Source organism: Odocoileus virginianus, chromosome 15, assembly GCF_023699985.2.
Source record: "Odocoileus virginianus isolate 20LAN1187 ecotype Illinois chromosome 15, Ovbor_1.2, whole genome shotgun sequence".
Taxonomy (NCBI): Eukaryota; Metazoa; Chordata; class Mammalia; order Artiodactyla; family Cervidae; genus Odocoileus; species Odocoileus virginianus.
Window position 1 is genome coordinate 48,382,509 of NC_069688.1, and position 15,039 is coordinate 48,397,547.

A 15,039-nucleotide genomic window follows, 5' to 3' on the forward strand; every position below is an offset into this window, starting at 1 on the left:
CCTGGGTCACAGAACTGTGTTCTGGTTTGGCCAGTCAGCACACTACTTAGAAATATAGAAGTGAATGCTAGAATTTGAAAAAGAAAGCTCAAATAATGAAAAAGGCTTGCCCCTGAGGAGTGGGGTTGGGAAGTGAGGAGGAGTGAGGCATGGATTGATAATTTTTGATGATATTAGCCTATATCATTTTCAATGTTATTACTCAAGGTAATTATTTGACTTTTAAAATTACATATAGTTTACACACATTGTAGTTTACATCCACAAATATAAGACTTTGATCAAATTAAATTAAAAAATAAAAGTACAATTGCAAATTTATCATGTTCCCTCTTACCCAATGTCTTTACATTTGCTGTTCCGTATCCCTAAATCTCTTGGTCTCTTTAATCCCCCATCCAACTAGCTCCTAACCTTCATCCAGATCGTGCTCCACCATCTCATCCCCAGAGAAGCATCATTACTCTCCCGGATCATGTATAGGTATATTGGGAAGATACATTTCTCCATGATTTATTAATCCAGGAACATGTTCCTCTTCTTGAAAACATTTGTCACAGTTGTGATTTCATATTTACTTGCACAGTGTCTGATCACTGGCCATCACCTTCCTCTAGACTCTGAGCTCCAGTGGGGCAGAGGTGATATCTGTTCCTGGCTCTTCATTGTCTCCCCAGCACTTAACACCATCACTGGCATTTGGTCAGCAGTTTCATAACTCAGAGTTATGAGTCAGTGTCTTGGCACTCATCCGCCTCTCACAGTAGAAACTTCCATGTTCTTACACAACCAAGTTTAAAAGCAGGAAGAAGGCAGACAGAGCACGTACTGTAGGGATGAAAATCTTTCCCAGAAGCCCCCATCAGGCTTCACTTTGTATCTCATTGGCCAGAATTGGGTCACATGGTCCGTACAGATCAGGACCTGGATCCATCTCTCATGAGATCAAGGAATCTCCACCCAATATTTGAATAGATCTGGGTTATCTTAACAAGAAAGTAGTGGGAGACTGCCACTGAGTTAAAAATAAGTGTTAATAGAGATAACACACAACTGATAGCTTCATAATACAGATAGATGATAAATTTGACCTTCATTTCGGATAATTTAAGTAACAGATCTGGGATTTAAATCTTTATCTGTGTTATTCTAAAGTCTGTATCATGATACCTCCTAGCTCTAAATGTAAAGTTCTTCCTGATTCAAGATGTGGTAGATTTAGTCAGGAAGAGCTTCATAGAAGAAAAATGCTTTAGGCATGGTCTTGAAAGAAGTAACACAAATTGGGTTGATAGAGTAAATGAGAGGGAAGTTATTACTTATATTAAAACCATTCTCTTGGACTTGCTTGGAGGTCCAGTGGTTAAGAATCCACCTTCCAATGCAGGAGACATGGGTTTGATCCCGCATCAGGGAACTAAGATCTCACATGCCACAGGGCAGCTAAATCAGCGCTTCCCGACTACTGAACCCATGCAGCAATGAAGACCTAGTGCAGCAAAAAAAAACACAAAAAAACAAAAAAACCACCCTTTTCATTTTCACTCTTATATTCTTATATTAAAATACTTTTCATGTATCCCATTGATCATCAGAGCATCAATCTCTATTTTGAGAATTGTTATTGCTTTGATGGTCTAAATGAACTATAAATAAACTGAGACGAGATGACATTTACCCCGGGGGAAAATGTCACAGTGAGAACCCAGAGACCATGGCTGGGCTACAGGAGGACAGAATGTTCTGAGATTTTTAATGAGGCATGCTCGTTGTTGATGCCTCAAAATACTCTTAAAAATGTCTCAACCTGGAAAACGTATTCAAATAACCTAATCTCCTGGAACTGCCGCCTTCCTGCTTAATAACCTTCATCAGTTCCTCAGTGCACACAGGGCAACCTCATCTAGGAATTAAGATGTTTCCCAATCTAACTCCAGTTGCTCAGCTTCATCCCAACTGGTCTTCTGCATACAGAGACCTGAGTTGAATGTGGCTGGATGTGGGGTGTGCAGGGCTACATGTAGGAGGGAGCTGTCTTTGTCCAAGGCTTGGGACCATCCCCCCACCATAATCACACGTGTAAGCAGAGCCATAAAGCATGCATGAAATTGGAAGATGGATCCAAAAATACCAGAAGGATATTTGGAAGGACCTTAAAGCTTAAGTGAGTGAGCCAAAGTGTTAAAGTGTTAGTGACTCAGTCCTGTCGGACTCTTTGTAACCCATTGACTGTAGGCCACCAGGCTCCTCTGTCCATGGAATTCTCCAGGAAAGAATACTGGAGGGGGTAGCCATTCCCTTCTTCAGGGGATCTTCCTGACCCAGGGATCGAACATGGGTCTCCCCCATTACAGGCAGTTTCTTTACCATCTGAACCACCAGGGGAAGCCTTGCTGCTGCTAAGTCACTTCAGTCATGTCCGACTCTGTGCGACCCCATAGATGGCAGCCCACCAGGCTCTGCTGTCCCTGGGATTCTCCAGGCAAGAACACTGGAGTGGGTTGCCATTTCCTTCTCCAATGCATGAAAGTGAAAAGTGGAAGTGAAGTCTCTCAGTCGTATCCGACTCTTCGCGACCCCATGGACTGCAGCCTACCAGGCTCCTCCATCCATGGGATTTTCCAGGCAAGAGTACTGGAGTGGGGTGCCATTGCCTTCTCCAAGGGAAACCTTAGGAGATCTGAAAACTAGTACATGATCTAGGACATCAAGCCAAGAGATATGAGTGAGTGGATGCCAGTTGGAAGCACTGAGATTTGGACAGCAAAAACTCTAGGGCAGTCATCTGTGGGGACAGATGACTTTCGCTGCTGGGGACAATTTGCTTTTATTACCCTGGTCTTGGTACATCCCCTTCCCTCCCCTGCATCACATGTTGTCAGTTCTTCCAGGGGGTCTGGCCAAAAGCCCTGACCTTTTCCGAGGTACTCTGAAGATAGCAGAGAGTCCTCTATGGCACATACTGGTCCACGTACTTCCCAGTATACTAAGTTCTGGAGACAACCAGAGCATAGAACATTTTTCACTGTACTTTTTCCATCTCTTGTTGCAGAACTTAACAAGCAGATATATGCACGAGGAGAGGAGAAGGAGGAGGCTAAATCTAAGTGGTCCAGCCCAGTGAGAAGGGTCTCATCATGGGCTCAGGCATTGCATGCCGAAGCCATATGAAGAGGCCATGATTGGTCTCTAAGTAGTAGTTTTCCAGATTGGAAGATGGAAGATTCGCCAGAAAGACAGCCTTATAGTGTTGCCCAATTTAGATGTACTCCCTGATTCTCAGGGCCAGTTTCTTAAAAATCTCCGAGTCGCCTATACATAGCTGCTTCTGGTTCCTGTGGGATTTTAGTTATTAGAGATGCCCTAGGGCCTTGCTCAGTAAAGTATAGCCACAGATCAGCAATATTGGAATAGCCTGGAAGCTGGTTAGAAATATAGAACCTCAAGCCTCCTAAATTAGACCTATATATTTTAATAGGATTTATATGCCCATTAAAGTTTTAAGAAGCAGTTTTCTAGAGTTTGGCGATACAGTCACGAGAGGAAGCCATATCACCTGGAGGTTCAGAGCAAAGAAGTACAATGGATTGACTGTAGGTAAATTTAACCAGTGGATCAGTTATGCTGTTGTAGCAGAAATTCTTCAGAACTCACTTGGGATTGTCAATGGATGAAACTAATGTGATGAACCGGTACTAGGAAACTTTAGAATGAGCTATCAGGTTGGTCACCCCCCTAAAGCCACTGAACAATCTTAGCATCATTAAAAGCAAAACAACCAGATAACTACAGGCTTTCTGAGATATTCCATGAAAAAGCTTGTGGCATCACCTATTGCTTAAAAAACTGAAGCAACCTAATCAAGCCTCTGGAAACAAGGAAGAGAGGGAAGCAAGTTGAATGACTCCAAAGGAGCCACACAGACACATGTAGAATATTGGGAAGGCTATGGGAAACAGACTTAGTTACTGCAGCAAGTCAGTGGCTTGTGAGGTGGGGAGAAATCTACATTAAAATGGGTATAAAAGACAAACCACTAAACATAATTTGTGGACCTGGTTTGGATCTTGATTTAGACAAGCAACATGTTTAAGAAATGTATGTGATAATACGGAGATGCACATTGACATGATGGGCTCGGGCACTGGATGCAGAAGCCATATGAAGGAGGCCATGACTGGTCTGTAAGTAGTAGTTTTGCGGACAGGAAGACAGAAGTCTCATAGTATTGCCCAATTTAGATGTCTGAAATGTCTGAAGCTGGCTTGAAAGAAAAGAATTCAACAAGGGAGAAAAAAGGTAGATAAAGTAAATGTGGAAATTTTTTTCATTATTACTGAATTTGGGTGAATGGGTCTATGAGGATTCATTGTATTGTTCTCTCTACTTGCTGTGTGAGTTTAATTTTTTTATACCCCAAAAATATTTTTGAAAGCAACAAAATCCAGAGCTCGGTGTCCACATTCATTTACCGTGATGCTACAGGGAAGGGAGTGGACGGATGGAAATGAGTATGGAGACAAGACTTTCAAGAACCCAAATGTGGAACCAGCTGGATTCTCCATCCTCCACTGGCCCCTGCCTGGGTGGGAGAGAGCGTGGAAAGTATGTGTGTTTTGTGTGTTTGTGTTTGTGTGTGTGTGTGTGCGCGCGCGCGCATGCGTGCTTGTATGCACGCATGTTTGTGTGCTGAGGGAGGCACTCAGTTTTAAAATATGACATTTAAGCAAAATGATATGACTCTTCCCTGGAAGCTGGTGAGGACCAAGCTGAATGTGAAGTTCCCAAGTACCAAGTTTGGAGTAGGGAATTTCTTTCCCAAAATATCAGGTGATGCGCAAACCAAGAAAGCAAAAGGAGCAGAAACTGTGTAAGAAACAAGGTGCCCTAAAGCCATGTGGGTCCTCAGAAACAAAAGAGTCTCAGAAATTATCAGGGACAGTTTTACGATGAGGCTCTGGATTGAGAGAGAGAATGAGCACGTAATACTTGGAGGTAACAGAGCCTGCCCACCGAGAATCTCTTAGAACTTGGCTCGGTCTCAAACCTGGATGTCCATAGAATCTCCATAAGAGGCTGTCATGAATGCACATTTCCTGACCCGACCTCTAACTTAATGACTTAGAATCCCCAGGGGTGAGGCTCAGAAATCTGTATTTGTAACATGCCCTTCCGTATGCCCAGGGATTTTTTTACAACAGGCAAGCAGTGGTACCAAGACCACAGACCTGAGGAACTATCAGGTTACCTTTAGGAATCTGCCACTTCATTGGGCCAGCTGGTGCCTGGCTCCTGTATGGCTCATCCCAGCTCTAATGGCCAAGAGCAAAAAGACATCAATTTACCAAAAAGACATCAGCTTACTCAGTCTTACCTCCTAAGACTTCCTTTCATTGACTATGTGCCCCAGGCAAAGTGCTCTGCACATTGTATCTTAAATACTCATTGCATTTCCAGCTGGTATTTAAAGCAATTTAATAACTTAAGACTGCTGTAGGAATGAAGAGAGATGAAGTAAGGTGACCAGTCTTTATCTTACGGATTTTAGAGAAATAGAGTTCTTTGGCTTCTACCAGAATCAGAAATTGTCCATAAGGAGGGACCCACAGAAATTATCCTGGAATCCCAGATTTAATCTTGCATTTTTCATTCTATCTCTGGCTGCCGCATACTTTTTGTGACACTGGTGGCTCAAAGTCAGAACTGCCTGTGATTTTGTGACATGGAAGGCATTCAGAGTTCAGTTCAGTGGCTCAGTCATGTCCGACTCTTGGAGACCCCATGGACTGCAGCAGACCAGACTTCCCTGTCTGTCACCAACTTCCAGAGCTCACTCAAACTCATGTCCATCAAGTGAGTGATGCCATCCAACCATCTCATCCTCTGTCATCCCCTTCTCCTCCTACCTTCAATCTTTCCCAGCATCAGGGTCTTTTCCAGTGAGTCAGTTTTTCACATCAGGTGGCCAAATTATTGAAGTTTTAGCTTCAGCATCAGTCCTTCCAATGAATATTCAAGACTGATTTCCTTTAGGATGGACTGGTTGGATCTCCTTGCAGTCCAAGGGACTCTCAAGAGTCTTCTCCAACACCACAGTTCAAAAGCATCAATTCTTCGGCACTCAGCTTTCTTTATAGTCCAAGTCTCACATCCATACATGACTAATGAAAAACCCATAGCTTTGACAATATGGACCTTTGTTGGCAAAGTAATGTCTCTGCTTTTTAATATGCTGTCTAGTTTGTTTTAACTTTTCTTCCAAGGAGCAAAAGTCTTTTAATTTCATGGCTGCAGTCACTGTCTGCAGTAATTTTTGGTGTCCAAGAAAATGAAGTCTGTCACTGTTTCCATTGTTACCCCATCCTTTGCCATGACCTGATGGGACCAGATGACGTGATCTTAGTTTTTTGAATGTTGAGTTTTAAGCCAGCTTTTTTATTCTCCTCTTTCACTTTCATCAAGAGGCTCTTTAGTTTCTCCTCAGTTTCTGCCTTAAGGGTGGTGTCATCTGCATATCTGGTATTATTGATATTTCTCCCAGAAATCTTGATTCCAGCTTGTGCTTCATCCAGCCTGGTATTTCGCATGATGTACTCTGCATACAAGTTAAATATGCAGGGTAACAAAATACAGCCTTGACATACTCCTTTTCCTGTTTGGAACCAGTCTGTTGTTCCATGTCCGGTTCTAATTATTACTTCTTAACCTGCATACAGATTTCTCAGGAGGAAAGTAAGGTGGTCTGATATTTCATACTCCAAAAATCTTGAAGAATTTTCCACAGTTTGTTGTGATCCATGGCGTCAAAGTCTTCAGCATAGTCAGAGAAGCAGAAGGGTAAGGCATTAGTCATTAAGTAATCCTCTGCTTTACAAGTGCCTTTATCATTTCAATGACTCATAATAAAGTGAAAATTTTAGGAGCTCTGCTTGTATTTTTGAATATGTAAACATTTTTTTAAATGGAATAATGATATATTTGTTATCTAGTGCTGTGTAATAGGGTTTCCCCAGTGGTTCAGCAGGTAAGAATCTACCTGCAATGAAGGAGTTACAGGAGATGCAGATTTGATCCCTGGGTCCGGAAGATCCCCTGGAGGAGGGCATGGCAACCCACTCCAGCATTCTTGCCAGGAAAATTCTATGGACAGAGGAACCTGGAAGGGGGCTACAGTTCATGGGGGTCACCAAGAGTCGGACACAACTGAGGCGACTTAGCACGCATGCATGCTGTGTAACAATCTACCCCAAAATTTAGCAACTTGAAACAACAAAAACATTGGCTCACTTGGTTTCTGAGAGCCAGGAATGTGGCAGCAGCTCTACTGGGTGGTTCTGGCTGTGGTCTCTTATGAGGTTGTGGTCAAGCCATCAGCCAGGTCTGCAGTCACCTGAAGGCCAGAGGATCTCTTCCCAAGTTCACTCACATATTTGTTTCATGGGCTGTTGGACGAAGGGCTCAATTACTTGCCATGTGAATCTCTCCACGAGGATGTGTGAGTATCCTTCAGAAATGACTGCTGGCTTCCCCAAGAACAAGAAAGAGAGAGAGAGGGAGATCATGGTATCTTTTATAACTTAATTTTGGAGGTGACATTCCATCTTTTCTGCTGTATTCTATGAGTCACACAAAATGATCTTGGTGCAATGTGGGAGGGAGCTATGCCAGGGTGTAAATATCAGGAGGCGAGAGCTTTTGGAGCCATCTTGGAGACTGTCTACTGCATCTGGGTGGTTTTTAAAGCTTACAAAAAATTAAAAATTAAAAAAGAAAAACTTGAAAAGTCAATAGAATAGACTCACACATCTTCATTTATGACAAAGTTTCATACAGTGTAGTGGGAACAGGACAGCCTTTTTAGTAAGGGACTCTAAGTCAATAGGATGTCCAGATGAAGGAGGAAGGGAAGTGGAAAGTAAAGTAAGCAAAGAAGGACTTGACCCCTACCTCATACAAAAGAAGTTAATTCCAAGTGGATTATAATTTTAAATATTAAATGTAAAACACTAAACCTTCCAGAAGCAGATAACAGAAAAATATCGGCATGACCTTGGAGTGTGTGTGTTAGTCACTCAGTTGTGTCTGATTCCTTGCGAACGCATGGACTGTAACCCAGCATATTCCTCTGTCCATGGAATTCTCCAGGAAAGAATACTGGAGTGGGTTGCCATGTGCTTTTCCAGGGGACCTTCCTGACCCAGGGATGGAATCTGCCTCTCCAGCATTGCAGGAGGATAATTTACCATCTGAGACACCAGGGAAGCCTGACTTTGGAGTAGATCACAAAAAAATAAGAGAGAGAAAGAAAGAATACAGGCTTCTACAAATCCATAAGAAAAGATAATCCAGTTGGATATGACCCAATAAACTTGGATAAGCCATTTTTCAAAAGTGTATATCCTAATAATCACTTAACAGAAATGTACTCATAAACTTATTTTTAATACAATTTATTAAAACAAGAGTCTTATAAAACAAGTACACCTGTGTGAAAACATTGTGTAACGTGTAGGTTTGTATTATGTGTACACATCCTCTCAGAAAGGCCACTCAGTTTTAGAGAAGAGCGTAACATGTTCTACATGTTTCTCATAAAAAGTAGTTTTCAGGCTCTCCCTGGCAGTCCAGTGGTTAAGAGTCTGTGCTGCCGATGCTGGGGGTGTGGGTTCCATCCCTGGTTTGGGAACTAAGATCCCACATACCACACAAAGTGGACAAAAGTTTAAAAAAATAAAAGTAGTAGTCTTCATTTGGGGTTCTTTAATGATTATATCTTCTCCACAGCAAATGAAATGCTGTTTTGTTTTTTCCGGCTGCTGTATTTTATCCCAGATATTCTGCCTTTCTGGTTAGTTACTGTTGTCCTTGGTTCAGCTGTTTAGCCTTGTCCCACAGTGACTAGAATTTACCAAGTACCCACCACCCTCCAGATCCTGAAACTGCAGCTGAACTTCTCTGCTTTTCAATGGAAGCAGTGAGAGTGGGCAGGTTGGAAGGAAAGAAAAGTTAAGGGAAAGGAAGCCTGAGAGTGGACATGGTCAGCTTGGAATCTCAGAGAAAACACAGGGGAGTCACCTGCAGCTTCGGCTGCCCCAGGCTAAAAGCAAACTAGGTGCTTAGCCAGAATCAACCCACCATCCCCACCTGCTCTGTCCCCCGTTCCAAGCGTCTCAACCCTTGCAAAGGAAGACAGCCCGTTCCTAAGAGGGGCCCAGTATTCCCCAAGCAGATCTCATAACACAGATAGTCGGCTATGTCCAACCACCTTAGAAGCTCCCTGTGGCTTCTGATGATAAACAAACTGGCAGCCCCTGATATGATTATGGAGGATTCTGTGAAAAAATGTACTTTGTGGATATGCTCAGTGATTTTTTTTTTTAGATTGAGGTAGCAGGTTTTTTTAAGTGAATTTTAATGTAAAAATCTGATTTCAGCTTCTTTTTGGAAATCAGATGACCTGGCAGCCCTGGGCCCACGTGCATTAATGGCCCTAAACAAAGATTGTTGCCTTCTGTTTACTCATGTTCTGCATCTCTACAATCCTCGGGCTCAGTGTCAGCTGCCATTTCTAGTCATTCTTCCACTATTTTTCTCATATGGTTTTGTTCCTGTGCCTTTATCATAAGTTGGGGGAAAATTTAGACTGAGAAGACCACCAATTTTCAGAAAAGTATGAGTCTATTTCTCTATGGAAATAAAAAATATTGTCTATTATGTAGAAGAAAGACTGGGACTTCCCTGGCTGTGCAATGTTTAAAACTCCATGCTTCCAATGCAGGGGGCACCGGGTTCAGTCCCAGGTTGGGGAACTAAGATCCCACAGCAATAATAATAATAATAATAATAATAATAATAATGACTTTATCTGTGAGAGGGTTTCCCTGCTGGTAGCTCAGCTGGTAAAGGATCCACCTGCAATACAGGAGATCTGGGTTCGATCCCTAGGTTGGGAAGAGCCCCTGAAGAAGGGAAAGGCTACCCACTCCAGTATTCTGGCCTGGAGAATTCTATATAGTCCATGGGGTTTCACAGAGTTGGACACAAATGGGCGACTTTCACTTTCATGTCTTTGAGAACAAAGAGGCGGTTGACAGAGAGGAGAGGTGTGGGGAGGTGTAGGGGGAGAGGAGTTAGGTGAGAAAGATTAAGGCATACAAACTCCCAGTTGCAAAATAAATTAGCCATGGGTATGAAATGTACACTGTGGATTATATAGTCAGTAATTATATACTGTCTTTGAATGATGGCAGGTGACAACTAGAGTTATCATGGTGATAATTTTGAAATGTATAGAAATATTCAATCACTGTTCTGTGCCAGAAACTAACATAATATAGGTCAATTATACTTCAACAAACAAACTCAGAAAAAGTGATCAGATTTGAGGTTACCAGATGTGGGGTTGGAGGAGAGGGAATTGATGAAGGCAATCCAAAGGTACACATTTCCAGTTATAGGATAAATAAGTACTAGGGGTATAATGTACATGACAAATACAATTAACACCGCTTCCTGCATGCGTGCTAAGTCACTTCTGCAGAGTGTGTCCGACTCTGCAACCGTATGGACTGTAGCCTGCCAGGCTCCTCTTCCATGGGATTCTCCAGGCAAGAATACAGGAGTGGGCTTCCATGCCATCCTCTAACACTGCTATACATTACATGTAAAAATTGTTGAGAAGAAATCTTGAGTTCTCATCACAGGAATATTTTTCTATTTCTTTAATGTATCTATATGAGATGATGGACGTTCACTAAACTTATTCTGATAGTCATTTCATAGGGTATGTAAATCAAATCATTATGCTGTACCCCTTAAACTTAGTGTTATATGACAATTATATCTCAATAAAACTGGAAGAAAAAAAAAGAATGACACTATCTGAAAGACAATAATTATCATGAAAAAAAATAAGAGCTAGAATAAATGAGATGATAAAGGATGAAAATGCCATCAAACTGAAAAAGAAGATGAACATGTCAAAGAGTTTGTTTTTATATGTGAATGAAGTCAGTGAAGTTGCCACAAAATGCTATTATGAATTTGATGTCAGGACTTTTAAACATTTTACAGATGATGGTTTTATAAAAGCATCTCTTGAACATAGCAAACTATGTCTTCCCTTATTAGCAGTTGGGAAACACTGTAACTCAGCATGTATAAGGTAGGACTGGGAAAATGGGAGGAACAGTTTGTTCAGGTCTCCAAAGAGGCCACATTAAATTACACTCCTTTTTTTCATCTAGGTTATAAACAAGATGAGACACAAAATAAAGATTAAAGATGAAGGCCAAATGTCATCCCTCCTACTGAGAGAGGTACGCACAAGGTTGTGACTTAGTGGAAGAATGAAATTGGGCCTGCAACCTGAATTGAGTTCTAGTCCCCACCTTGTCCCAGGCCTATAAAATGCCCTGTGGAAGAGCAAAGAAAGCCAGTGCTGTCCATAGGTGGGTACTGTTCAAGGGGATGAAAGACATCAAGAAGCTGAAATAACATGTTTAGTTAATCTCCCCAAATTTTCAAATCAGGTAAGTCACTCTAAAATCACTCAAGGTGTCTCCTAGGGCATAGAGCACAGGTCTAAACAATGCCTCCCAATTAGCTCTACTAATGCATGACATTAGTGAGATTTTAGATGGGACCCTAGAATTCTTAGACATGGCAATGGAGGGGTCTTTGGTTTGGTTGGTTTTGTTTTTTCCTTTTTTCTTTGGCCTCATAACCTGGCATGCAGGATCATAGCTCCTCAACCGGGAATGGAACCCTGGTCACCTGCATTGGAAGCACAGAGTCTTAACCACTGGACCACCAGGGGAGTCCTGGACATGGCAACTCTGACAGGAAAAGACTTTGTCCAGTGTTAAGTCTACACCAGTAAAACTCATTAAGTGTGATCTCTGATGGTGCTTGTGTGAGGGACAGGACAATGTCAGGCTTTCTTCATATCTTCCTCTATGATGGAAGCATATTCTCCGTTCATGGAACACACTGATGGAAGCTGTTTAACTGCAGCACGATGTGACTACCAAAGCGTCATGTGCCAATATTAGAATATCTATTTCTGTGAGTCTCTCTGGAGTAGTTATCCTAAATATAAAAATAGGCACCTATATTTGTATATAGTTGTTTCCTGTTATGAAATAGAATTCAACTAATCTCCCTTAGAAGATTCAATGGAGATACAGACTCTTGAGAAATCTGTATGCAGGTCAGGATGCAACAGTTAGAACTGGACATGGAACAATAGACTGGTTCCAAATAGGGAAAGGAGTACATCAAAGCTGTATATTGTCACCCTGCTTATTTAACTTATGTGCAGAGTACATCATGAGAAACACTGGGCTGCATGAAGCACAAGCTGAAATCAAGATTGCCAGGAGAAATATCAATAACCTAAGATATGCAGATGACACCAACCTTATGGCAGAAAGCGAAGAAGAACTAAAAAGCCTCTTGATGAAAGTGAAAGAGGAGAATGAAAAAACTGACTTGAAACTCAACATTCAGAAAACTAAGATCATGGCATCTTGTCCCATCACTTCATGGCAAATAGATGGGGAAACAGTAGCTGACTTTATTTTCTTGGGCTCCAAAATCACTGCAGATGGTGACTGCAGCCATGAAATTAAGATGCTTGCTCCTCAGAAGAAAAGTTATGACCAACCTAGATAGCATATTAAAAAGCAGAGACATTACTTTGCCAACAAAGGTCGGTCTAGTCAAGGCTATGGTTTTTCCAGTAATCACATATGGATGTGAGAATTGGACTATAAAGAAAGCTGAGCACTGAAGAATTGATGATTTTGAACTGTGGTGTTGGAGAAGACTCTTGAGAGCCCCTTGGACTGCAAGGAGATGCAACCAGTCCATCCCTAAGGAAATCAGTCCTGAATATTCATTGGAAGGACTGATGCTGAAGCTGAAACTCCAGTACTTTGGCCACCTGATGCGAAGAACTGACTCTTTGAAAAGACCCTGATGCTGGGAAATTTTGAAGGCAGGAGGAAAAGGGGATGACAGAGGATGAGATGGTTGGATGGCATCACCAACTCAATGGACGTGAGTTTGAGTAAACTCTGGGAGTTGGTGATGGACAGGGAGGCCTGGTGTGCTGCTGTCCATGGGGTCGCAAAGAGTCGGACATGACTGAGCAACTGAACTGAACTGAACTGAATAGACCTGAGACAAGCATCTTGGTGCATAAGGAATGGTGAACCTTCTGTGGTTCTATAGAAAGAGGAATGAAATGCCTCTTCTGTGCAGGTGGCCTCGGAACCTCTCCTTACTCCTTGAGAAGGTCATTCTGTAGGTTGGGTTCCCACAGCCTGTGGAATTTATGCTTGTATTAATTGGATTCTGAGTTGCAAGCACAGAGACCCACCTGAGCTGGTATTCCCATAGGAATACATTATCAGGACCCAAGGTTCTCACAGAATCCCAAGACAGGCACACAGCTGGGTACCAAAAGAGAGCTGTGGCCAGCAACTGAGTGGGTGGCTGCCTCTCTGGTTTCTCTCTGGCAGTCCCTTCATCCTTCCTTAACAAACTACATGGTTTGGTTACTTGTCCCCTGGTGGGCAGAAGACGGCTTCCCACCCCACTCAAGTGTTCATGGTTGAACACCTGGAGGAAACTGACTCTTTCCACCTTCCTCTCTGTCTTTCTCTCTTCCTCTCTCCAGCCCTGTCCTCCTCTCTGACCCCATCCCCATTCTGAGTGCCATGGAGAAAAATATGATTGGCCTAGATTAGATCAGCATCGACCCTGTGGGACGATCACTTGTTTGCTGGTGGGCAGGGGCATGCAGGAGAAACAGCCATACTCCCTACCCAACCCCTCACCAACAACCACCACCCCCACCGATGTGGAAGGACGTTGCTCATAATCCAAGAGGTGTCCACGAGATGTGGTGTAATATATTGGTGGGATTTTTCTCCTGGCTAAGTGTAAACACATACACACCATAGCCTTGAATCAAAGTATTGAATTTTATTCCCTTTTTTTGTTCTGTATACTAGCTCAATGGCCTAGATATTAGTGAGAGAAATATATGTGATAAACTGAATATATGTGTGTTGCATGATTGGCTCCAAAAATGCAAACCCAGGCTATGCTTCCAGGGCAGAACACACACATGTGTTTGCATACATACACACATACACCCCACTATGAGTTATGTCCCTCAGGATTCTTTGGTTCCAGTCAGAAGTATTTAGCTCTGGCTACTCTAACACAAACAGATCTCAGTGGAACCCATGGGTAGCTGACAGAATCAAAGAGAAATCTGAACCTCCAGGCTCAGGAGGGACAGGAACTGGGGCTCGGGTTCTCAGTCAGCAGGAATGAGGTGATGGTCTCCCTCGGATGCTGTCCCACCATTTTCTGCCCTTAGCTCAAACTTCAGGTCCCAGGAGAAGGCATCTCACTGGCCTCACTCTGGTCAGATGGCTCCCTGCCCCCCTCTCCCACACCTTGATTGATCATCCCACCAAAGGGCATCCAATGGGATGAGGACTGGGTTCCCACAGCAATACTGGGAAGAGTCCAGACAGGCAAGGACAACAGAACCCACTATGAGAGCCCTCTGGACAATCAGGGCAGTGATGCTGGTGTTGAGGTGGGTGGTAAATGAGGTGGCCTCTGCCTGGGCCATTCATCTTGCCCAGAAGTTTCTAGGAAGCTCCCTACACAGGGACCCAGGACAGACAGAGGCCTCTCCAGCCGTGGGACCTAGCTGGGACTCCATCCAGAAGTGTTTCCTGCTCTCTGACCTTCTTAAACAGGGCATCTAGAAGGGAATCTGAACCAACACAGCTTTGGTTGAATTTGACTGATCCCTAAATATCCTGGGACACATTCCAAATCACGGAAAGCAGAAGGAAAAGCAAGGTCCTTTCCTTGGGACAGCAGGGGGAAACTTGAGCTGGTGCCTAGTTAAAGCTATAACCAATTTATCCTGTGAGTCAGTGACCTGAGGCCCCAGATGGAGGAGAGCCTCACGGTGTATGGAACTCACAGGTCTCCTTGAGAGTCTCC

The 15,039-nt window shown here is 42.9% G+C and overlaps 1 long non-coding RNA gene across 2 annotated transcripts in view; it reads left to right on the forward strand.

The window, feature by feature from the left end:
- The window catches only part of LOC139038482 (uncharacterized), a 30,842-nt gene that overhangs the window by 14,915 nt on the left and 888 nt on the right, over window positions 1–15,039 (forward strand). The window contains exons 2-3 of one of the 2 annotated variants that reach the window (XR_011491517.1): window positions 6,717–6,837; window positions 11,247–11,318. This is a non-coding gene — a long non-coding RNA (uncharacterized lncRNA). The remainder of the gene's footprint in view (window positions 1–6,716; window positions 6,838–11,246; window positions 11,319–15,039) is intronic. The other variant, XR_011491518.1, reaches the window with a different exon arrangement.